Here is a 10620-nt window from a genome sequence, read left to right as displayed (position 1 = left end):
ATGGAACTCAAGTTTATTAGATGGCTCCAGAAAAGCTTTGAACAAACCTATATGAGCAACTCCCTACACACACACACACACACACACACACACACACACACACACACAGACACACACACACACCCCACTTTGTATAAAATGACTCTCTAGTTCTTTAGAGAGGAATATTTTCACATAATTTTGACAGGGCTGTAAATTTAAAAAACACTAATAATAGCGATCTTTCGCCCTTCATCTGCCGAGCACAAGAATTCTATTCATCCAGACGTTATTTCGTATGCATATATTTGACTTTGTGGTTGATAATATCTCTTTGGTATTCATGTGCAAAGCACTCTTAAATCTAACGTCTGCCTTTGGAGATATATACATACATATATATGTATAAGTCTCCATGGATATATATGGATATGGTATACCCATATACTTCATATATACATGATATATATGCCCTTGAAGACCCAACCTAATGTAAATATCTTGATCATTTAAAATAAATTATGTTCATATTAGGACTGTCCTTAAAAGGAAATACAAATAAGTGAGTTTAAACATACACAGGTTATTTGTGAGTATTCAGTCGGCCTTAACTTGCTCTATTATAGATTTTGCTAATCTGTCTGAAGTACATACTTTGAAAACTTAGACTCCGTTACTAGTACTGGATCAAGGAGTGTCTCTCCTGTTCATTCCCCTTTACTTGTTGGCATCACTGCAGAGTCCCACTCTCTGAAGTGGAGGGGAGCATGTGCGGGGGATTCTTGGAAGGGCCTTAAAAACCTCTGCTGGCTTATTGATGCCTCACTGGCCTACTTGAGGAATTCCATAAACAGTCAAACGATTTGGGGGAAAGTGCGTTAACATGGACAAAGGATGCAACCAGGCGAGTGGCCCATTCAAACTATTATTTTTAAAATTGTCACCAAAGTGATTAAATGACACCAGCAAGTCATGGTAACTAAGAAACCATCTAACACACGTCTTGGATTATCAATTTCGTTTGTTCTTCCCTTCTCACCACACATCCCTATATACAAGATGGTGTGTGATTTCTGTTTTTAGTTTGCCTTTCTGTGTCCTTCCAAATTCTAGATGTCAGTACTTCCTCTGGGTTTTAACTGACCATCAGTTGAACTGGCAAAAATTAGCAGTAATCCAGAGAGAAAATAATCCAGATTTAAATCAGCTAGGAATGTTAACGTACTTGTATATTAATGGCCATCAAAAGAATAAGCACTGGGCTTCCCTGGTGGCGCAGTGGTTGAGAGTCCGCCTGCCGATGCAGGGGACGCGGGTTCGTGCCCCGGTCCGGGGAGATCCCACATGCCGCGGAGCGGCTGGACCCGTGAGCCATGGCCGCTGAGCCTACGTGTCCGGAGCCTGTGCTCCGCAACGGGAGAGGCCACAGCAGTGAGAGGCCCGCGTACCGCAAAAAAAAAAAAATGAGTTGTGAGCACTCAGTTTGGGAGGGAGGGGGAAATGGGGTATAACCACTGGCCAGGCAGCTGCAGTCTGGGAAGAACCAATTAGGGCAAAAGCCTGAGCATGTCTCTCGTATTGTGTAGGAAATATGAAATAATAACAGCAGCTAACTTCTTAAATATCTAACATGTATTATTTTATCTGTAATCCTCACCATTGCTAAGTATACTTATTGCTCCCACTTTGCAGATTAGGAAAACTGAGTCAGAAAGAAATCAATTAAATTGCCCAATGCCACATTCATCTAGTAAAGGGCAGGGCTGAATTTCAAACCAGGCAGCTGCCTCCCAGCCTGTGTTCTTACCCACAACACTGTAAACCCCCAGTCATGGTGCAAGGCAAATTATGAGAACATTTCAAGGGAAGTGTGATTAGCCCCTTTCCAAATAAGCTTTAGTAAGGTTAAGCAAAGATTTCACAGTTAGACAGTAATTGGACAGGAATCCCTTATATATTTTCCCTATCTTTTATATTAACTTTTTTCATTTGTAATTCTCTTTCCATTTGATTTTAATTTAAAAAAAATCGTAACAAAATGCTCTGTGATCACTTTTATCCAACTCTTCGATCCTCTAAAAACTGGTATTATCGTTTTCCCATTTTATAGGTGAGAAAATAGAGGGCTATTCAGATATTTCATTCCTTCCGTTTGTTCGCTGAACCCTGTTATGTGCCAAATACATAGGATAATACGGCAAAGAATATCAGGTGTATCGAGGATACACAGAATATAAGAATTAACTGAGCAGAAAGTGCCAAACTGGAGCAGTTTTTTCCTATTCCTTGTGTACCTACTACCGCATTCTATTGGTTTGCTTGAGAAAAGCAATTTACAAAAACCCCTCTTAGAGAATCTCAACGCATATGAGCATATTTAAGGCCTTCCCTAAAGTAAACTGGGATTTGATTTAACTGAGCTTGCCCTCAACATGGTAACATCCTCTGGCACAAGCATTCTGTGGAATACATTTCAGAAAATAACACACCCAACAGAGTAAAATGCAGACTCTTTAGGATGGCCTGCACATCCCCCGCTTCATAAATTCTCTCAAGTGTTTTTCAGGCTCATCTCTTGCAATTGCAAACACTTTTTTTCTGTTTTGCAATCTGCTGTTTTAAACAACACTTTCATTAGGATTTACATAATGACAAGTAATTATCACATCCCCTGGATATAAACTTGAATTTTAAATGCCAACTGTAATCCTTCTCCAAAGAAAAATGCATGAAACAGACTGCATTCTGTCAATTCAAAGGGCATCTGAGATAAGTGTCATCACACACCCATCCAACAGATGGAAGAACCATGGAAGTGGAAGGGAATTACAGAAGCATCAGCAGACCTCAAACCAGAACACTCAACTCCCCTCATCCCAATCTTAACTCAAATTTATGATTATTGGTTTGATATTATAGACTCCATATCTGCAACCTCGAATAGCTACAAAACTGGAGTGGGAATATTTTAAAAGAACTCTTACCAACTAAGGATTGAAATGGTAATGCACATAGAAAGCATTTGGCATGGTGTGGGGAATGCAATCACGGAAGCCTAAGAGAGCTAATCAAAGAGCTCACTGTGAACTGCCCTATTTTTTATTCACCATGGTCCTCCAGTATGTATTCGTAGGATGCATTCGTAGGAATGTGAATCATTTCCGTTATAACCCACATTCTGTTCCCCTCTAGAAGCAGGTCTTTCCCAATTGATTATGCCTCGTCATCACTCTACCTGGGTGGGAGCAGAGCTATAATGTAATCTATATGGCCAATCTGACGGACCGCTTGTGAGAGGTGATTGTCAAATTGGATCTCTCGTGAGGCAAATCAATATATATTTTGTCTCTCCTTCAACTAGAACTGGCAAAAATATAATTTACCCAACCCAACTGATTATTAATTAATCTACATGTAAAAATATATTTTCTCCACACAAAACATTTATTCTTCTCTGGATATTACCTCCATAAAGAAAAGACAGAGGGTCACTGTCATTAATCTGTAGCCAGTGTAACTGAATGTTGAATTCCATGAAAAATTTACATTTGTATTTATGCTCGTCCAGAAGGGAATTTGGCTGAATGACAGGCATTTCTCTAATGCAATCATACCACTTCCATTAGATTTTCTATTAATGTATGTAGACAGACACCATTAGTAAAGGTTTGCTTTTCTATTCTACTTACTTACACTACTTATTACCCTGGCAATACTTAAGGCTCACTAATGTGGACCCCAGTGGAATTTCTCAGATACTTTGAATATGTATGTAAAAACTGTCCCATTTTCTTTAGATGTTCTCTTAAATATGTATTATGTAAATATATTTGTATGTATATTCCTAGACATCTAGTGTTTGCTGTCACTAGTGACCTTCTTATGCACTTGTAAAAACGTTAAATTAGCAATTACACTGGAAATGTATTTCATTGAATACATTTTGTTTTGGGGAAATATGAAGAGAATTGTCATATATTATTGTGCCTCCTCTGGTGTTGACGTGTATTTGTATCAAAAGTGCAAAAATCCTTTTCTTCTACAATATAGTTAGTTACTTTAGCTTTTCCCAGATGAAGCTAGCAATAGTTCTAAAAGGACAAGTTGATGTAAAATATCGTGACGGTTGTACTAAGTTGGAGGTATTTTGTTTGCATTAACCAATAATGTTTAGGATCTTTTGTAGTAAATATTATTAAAAATAGTGTAATTTGTATGCCTATGAAATGTGTAAGATAGTTTGTTATGTCTAAATGTACTTTCAAAAATGTTACTAGATGAACAAAATTCTGCCTTTCATCTCCACTCTTGAGTGTGACAGGACAGGTATTACCCTCTTTCCATTCACACAGGCACCTCTCCTTAGACTCAACAGAACTGGGCGAATTTGTATTTGGATTCTGTTAGCTCTGTCTAAAAGAAACGAAGCTAGCCATTTAATAACAGAGTGTCATTAAGGGGTTAATAAAGGGATATTATTGACTAAAGCAAAAAGACATCTTTTAAGATGAATAAAGATGTATTAGACTATCTGAAAGTGGGCATGTGTGAAAATACAGTACTAATATTGAAAGAGCATCATTTTTTATGTTATTGGAATGCAAGCACTTTTATTCTTTTTCCTGACCTGCTCCATCTGCAGGCTGTCAGCTCATTATCAGAGTTGGGGGTGTGACGTAAAAGGGGATTGAGGCCGGCACTGCTGTGGCTCCCAGCAGGGCCGTGTTCGAGCAGCAGATGGTGCCCTGGCATGTGCAGTCCTGACCACCTCCCATCCCTTCAGCATCTCCCCGAGCAATGGAAGAAGCTACCGCATCTCCCCAAGCATCCGTGTGCTGACGAAAACTGATGATGTGGGCTTGGTCCTTGGAGTTCACTGATCAAGGGTTAAAATGAAAACCAACCAGTGACCAATTATCTAGCCATCAGTTACTAGCCCGAGCATGGCCGCTTGGGAGACAAAAATGAAAAGTACGACGACAAATGAAATACAACCTGTGCCCATCTTTTGGCAAGAATCAACGAAGCCTCCATCACGCACTATGCACTCTTTGGCAGAAATCTCTCAGTTTAAAAACATCACTAGTTCTTGTCTTTAGAAAACACCACTTCCTCCATCTTTGTGCTCATCTTGCATTTTTGAAACATCTAAGTGTAAATTCAGCTTTAAAAGCTCTATGCGTCACGGGTTTGTTAGCAGTTTTTCGAGTTTTCTCGATGGTTGGAATCAGAAGGAAATCACCAGCTTCAGTGCCTGCTTTTTACTGTAGGCATCACTCCCCACCCAGTCCTCAGGGTCAGGGCACAGAAGACAGTCCCCATGACGATGGTATACCTGGAAGCAGTCTCAGGGGGTGGGAAACTGACAGATGCTTGAGCTGCCAGGGACCTAAGCTGTCACTGACTCCAAGAAGGAGGGACTTGCCCCAGCCAAGAACCAGACCTGCCCTTCCCACCACACCACACTGTATTCCTTCGGGGGGTTTCGGCCCTTTGCATCCATCCAGGTCTTTGTCACACTGCAGCCCCCAGCTCAGGTCCCATCTTCAGGGAAATCACCCCGATCCCACTGCTACACGTCGATTTCATCTTCACCATCCTACAGCCCTGTGCATTTAGGATAACTGACAGCATTACTTTTCCATATTCACCTTTAGCAATGAAAAAGCCTTCCTGCATCATCCATGATTTTGTCCCTTATGTCTCTCCAATTAAAAACGAAAAACAAAAAACGGCAAGTTGACTAACACCTTTCCAGCTCCAGTCACTTTTCCACCTGGTGTCTTTCTTCTCCGTGTCACCCCCAACCCTGACCTCCAGAAACCAACCCGCATTTGCCATTTTAAATGGCCCACCTAAATGGACATAATAACGGAGCTCTCCCACCCACCGACGACTCCAAGCCTGGCTTCTGAACACGAGAAAGGAAGAGTCCAGCTCTGGCTGCTGGAATTCCACTCCTGGGATCAGCTGCCTTTGGAGGGCTGTGTCTCAACTTCACTGACTTCCCGCATTTTGAGTCTCCTCCCAAGATAACTTCTCCTTATAGATCCCGTACTTCTAAGTCCTCTCATCTTTCTCTAAGACTCCCAGGTGGGAAGAGTTAAGTGTTCACTTATCTGTGCGATTTTTATTTGAGGACTGATGATAACTGATGCTGTGGGCTTGGTCCTCGGAGTTCACTGACCAAGGGTTACAACCACCAGTGACCAATATTTAACTGTCCGTTACTGGTTTTTTCTTTCTCTTGAAGAGAAAGAGGCCACGGTATTTGGCTAAGTATACAATGAAGGGCATGAGAGTTGGAGATACAAAGGGAAATCCCTTCCTTCCCACAAGTCACTCCTGAAAACTCAGGGCAGCCAGACCTTCGTGTTCAGGGCTCCCTTGCTCCAGAGGAGAACAGGACCATGAACTTAACCCGATCCACGCCTTTGAGAGGCCGGGGCCCCCAAAGGGTTGATCAATGGAGATGCCGCATTAAGAGGAAGGCTGGAGCAGCCCCACTAGCAGGGAGCCAGTTGGGGCCCCCAATGCTGCCCCAGGGGTGGAAGGAACCTGCCAGGGGGGAGCCCCACACGTACCACGAGCCTGAGCACTGGCCCCATGTTTGGGAACCTTGGCAAAGATTCCTGTGCCCAGGCTTCGGGCTTGGCATAAAGTGGGTGGAGCTGCGACTTTCAAGGGGCACAGTGGGGCCATTTCCACAGGCCTTGTTCTTGCCCTGTAATGAGAGACCACCATCCTTGTGCCCCGGACAAGGCAGTTGGCTGCTTGTGCGCATCCTCATCAGAGGCACCTGAAAGTTTCTCATCAAAAGAAATGCAGTTGGGGCTTCCCTGGTGGCGCAGTGGTTGAGAGTCCGCCTGCCGATGCAGGGGACGCGGGTTCGTGCCCCGGTCCGGGAAGATCCCACATGCCGCGGAGCGGCTGGGCCCGTGAGCCATGGCGGCTGAGCCTGCGCGTCCGGAGCCTGTGCTCCACAACGGGAGAGGCCACAACAGTGAGAGGCCCGCGTACCGCCAAAAAAAAGAAATGCAGTTGGATCCCCAAAGTTCCATGAAACGAGTTGAAGTCCACATGAAGTTGATCGTTAGGGTGTCCTCATCCACTCCCACACCCCTCTGTTTTATTAACGGGGGACCTCAGTGTGTGAGCTCAAGTGACCTGCACACTCCGTGCAGGAAGCGCTCCCTGCTCTGGGGGGAGGCACAGCACAGCCATCCTGAAGAAAGTCCCCCATTTCACCTTGTGAGGCCTCAGCCCTCAGAAGTGGGTGTTTATGGAGAACCTGCCTGGTTTTCACTACCGTGTTACGTCGGTACAGGCAGACCTCGTCTGGTTGCGCTTCACAGATATTGCATTTTTCACAAATTGAAGGCCTGTGGCAACCCTGCGTTTGTATCTGTGTCACATTTTGATAATTCTCACAGTATTTCAAACTTTTTCATTATTACTGTGTTTGCTGTGATGATCTGTGATCAGTGATCTTTGATGTTACTGTTGTAAAAATATTATGATTCACTGAAGGCTCAGAGGGTGGTTAGCATTTTTTAGAAATAAAGTATTTTTAAATTAAATTATGTACAATTTTTTAGACATAATACTATTGCACACTTAATAGACTACAATATACTGTAAACGTAACTTTTATATGCACTGGGAAACCAAAACATCTATGTGACTTCTTTTATTGTGATATTCACTTTATTACCATGGTCTGGAACGGAACCCACAATATCTCCGAGGTCTGCCTGTAACGGATTCAAAGTGAGTGGAGTAACCACCCCAAGAAGGGTACTGAAAACATAGCAACAGACAGTGCTATTTTCTCCATCATTTTAAAGATGGTGCTTTTAAAACTCTACATTTCTTTATATCTTGTGTTGGACAATTTTTAAACAATTCCTTTTGGCAAGGAGCTATCTAGGGACTGTTGGAGATCTTATGGGGATAAGAGACAGTCCCTGGTCCCAGAGAACTGAAAACTAGCAGGAGAGATAAGATGTGCACAGTTCTCTCTTTCTGGAATATTCTTCCACCCCCCCCACTTGGCCTGACTTAACTGCACATCCACCTCAACTTAAATGTGCCTTTCTGAGGTCGGACCATGCTAACCCAGACCAGATACTAAGTCATGTTCCTTCTCTATGTTCCCAGAGCCGTGTGCAGCCTTCCTCTTGAAACTGGTCACACACATTACTTCCTTAGCATGTTCTTCCTCTAGCAGAGTATCTGTGCGGCGAGGGCGGGGACTCTGTCTCCCCTTCCACTGCAGAAACTTACAGGCCTGGCAGAGTGCTGGCCCCAACAGGAGTGCCCAGGAAGACGGTTCACTGTTGCCAGGCTCAGGGCAGGAGGGGCTCCCAGAGGAAGATGCAGAGAACCACGGGGCCCCGGGGTAGACGAGGGTTGTCTACGGGAGGTGACACAAGGCTGGACCTTAGACGGTGGCACATCGACAGGTGAGAAGGGTAGAGATTTGGACAATGGCGAAGAGGGTGAAAACTGACGAACTAAACTGACGAAGATGATGGTAACAGTGATGGTGCCCTTTATCACCCGGACACTTTGCGCCAAGAGTTTCATTAATTGTCACACAGACCTGAGGGGAGGCGTTGCTGGGCCCCATGAGGGCCTAAGAGGTCGGGCCACCTGCCAGAGTCAGGGTCCTCCGCTTTGCACTTGGGCTTGTCTGTGCAAACGCTCTGGTTCTACCCACTCGGCGGGGAGGCAGCTCCTGCCAGAGGGAGAAAAGGACAGGGAAGAAGACAGAGCAGATGGCAGCTTTGATTCTCATAAGCCTTGAACACCTCACTAGGGGGCTGGGCTTCAACCTAGAATGCTGGAGAGGCTGGAGGATTTTCCAGCAGACGCTTGGCCAGAAGACTGCGGAGCAGCGCGCAGGTGTGGAGGGAGGGGCTGAGGTGGAGGGTCCACGGCGGGGCAGAGGCGCAGGGCGGGGCTGGGCCAGTAGGTCTGGGAATGAAAATAAGACACGAGCAGAGCTCAGGGAGAATGAGCGAGAATCTGATTAGAGAGCCAGGGAGAAGAAAAGGAGGAAATGGCTCCCATATCCCCTCTGGCTGCCCAGGAGGCTGGGAACAGAGCCCAGCCGGGAGCTGGGAGGAGAGGCCCTGCAGCGAAGGTGGAACTAGGGCGCCCTCTTCTGGACAGTAAAAGCCGGCTGTGCGCCGTGCTGTCAGCCCCGGCCCAGCACCACCTAGAGGTCTTTCCAGAACCGGCTGATGCTGAGTCATCACTAACTTCCAAACACTTGGTAACTAAGAAGCTGGTAACCAGGTAATAATTCAGACCAGTCTGTGCAGAGACGAGAGGCGGTCCAAGCCAGCGGCTCATCTTCTAGTGCATGCTACCTCACATAGAAGCTGTTCAGTGATACCAAAGAATCACACTCGACAGAAAGCAGAAGAGAACATAATCTGTGGAAGAAAAGTAAAGGCAGGTCTCCCGGGGAATGTTAAAGTACGTGCAGAGTTGATAGAGGACTGAAATCGTGATCATTAGCGGCTAAGGCGACACTGGAATACTTAAGGCTATCAACTGTTGAAATGTGGAAGGTGTGAACAACTTAAGAACATTGCACTTAAGAATTTGCAATCTGGCAAAGAGAACAGGAGGAGAAGGAGACTGGGCTGCACGGGTGGGAGACGACTCAGTGGGAGGCCTCTGGGGCTTCCTTGCTAGACACACCCAGCTCCCTAATTTCCACATCCATCCCGTGACAGACACGTGTCCTGGGCCACTGACAATGCCAGTGAAATGGCTGCTCTGGCCTGAGAGTCATGAGAAGAAAACTGTCAGCGACCTTCCAGCACCTACTGCTCAGACCCCATTTCCCTCCAGTCTCATCTCTTACTCTGCTCCCCTGTGTCCGCAGCTCTGGCCTTACTGCCTCCTTGCTATTCCTCAAACATTTCAGGACTCAGGGACTCCGTACTTGCTGCTCCCTCTACCGGGTCCCTGAAGTGAAAGCAATGTTCCCCTCACTTCTTTCCAGCTTTGTCTCGGATATCAGGTTCTCAAAGTGGTCTTCCCGATCAACCCATTTAAAATTCCACACACATACACACTCCCTATTCCCCCTCCATGCTTCTTTTTCTGCCCAAAGCCCTCACCATCTTTAAATATTACATTTTACTTGTGTATGTTATCTGCTCCCCACTCCCCAAGATGCAGGGCTCCAAGAGGACAGGGCTTTTGTTCTGTGGTTTTGTTTTTTGTCCGCTGCTCTATCTCCCACACCAAGAACAGTGCTGGGCACAAGGCAATCACTCGGTAACTATTTGATGGGTTCCAGTGAATCAGGTCTTGGCTCAGCAATACCCAGCGCTCACCCCCATGGAGACTACGTGACTGACCTTGGGCCAACTGGGCTGGGGCGGGGGGTACACCTGGCGGGGGGGTTCTCTGCAGCCTTTAATTACCTACATCTGACTGCTCCTGCTTTCTCCTTTCCCAGGCTGGGGGAGGTCTGTGTGGAAGCGAGAAAAAAAAAAACACACTTTGCCTTTCACCTACGCAGGAGTTTAGAGTTGGAAAACCGAGAATTGGGTGCCTCAATTTTCGGATTTTGAAGGGATGTCCTTTCTCAACAGCTGAGGGTGATCACCCCCGGCT

General features: G+C 45.4%; 1 long non-coding RNA gene across 1 annotated transcript in view; it reads right to left on the bottom strand.

The window, feature by feature from the left end:
- Positions 1 to 10620, bottom strand: part of LOC113628806 (uncharacterized) — a 199566-nt gene that overhangs the window by 165018 nt on the left and 23928 nt on the right. The gene's annotated exons all lie outside the window — the stretch shown is intronic.

This window comes from Aethalodelphis obliquidens, unplaced genomic scaffold (genome assembly GCF_003676395.1).
Source record: "Aethalodelphis obliquidens isolate GAN/ISIS:26980383/991018 unplaced genomic scaffold, ASM367639v1 scaffold25, whole genome shotgun sequence".
Lineage (NCBI taxonomy): Eukaryota > Metazoa > Chordata > Mammalia > Artiodactyla > Delphinidae > Aethalodelphis > Aethalodelphis obliquidens.
This window is presented reverse-complemented; position numbering and strand designations above follow the sequence as displayed.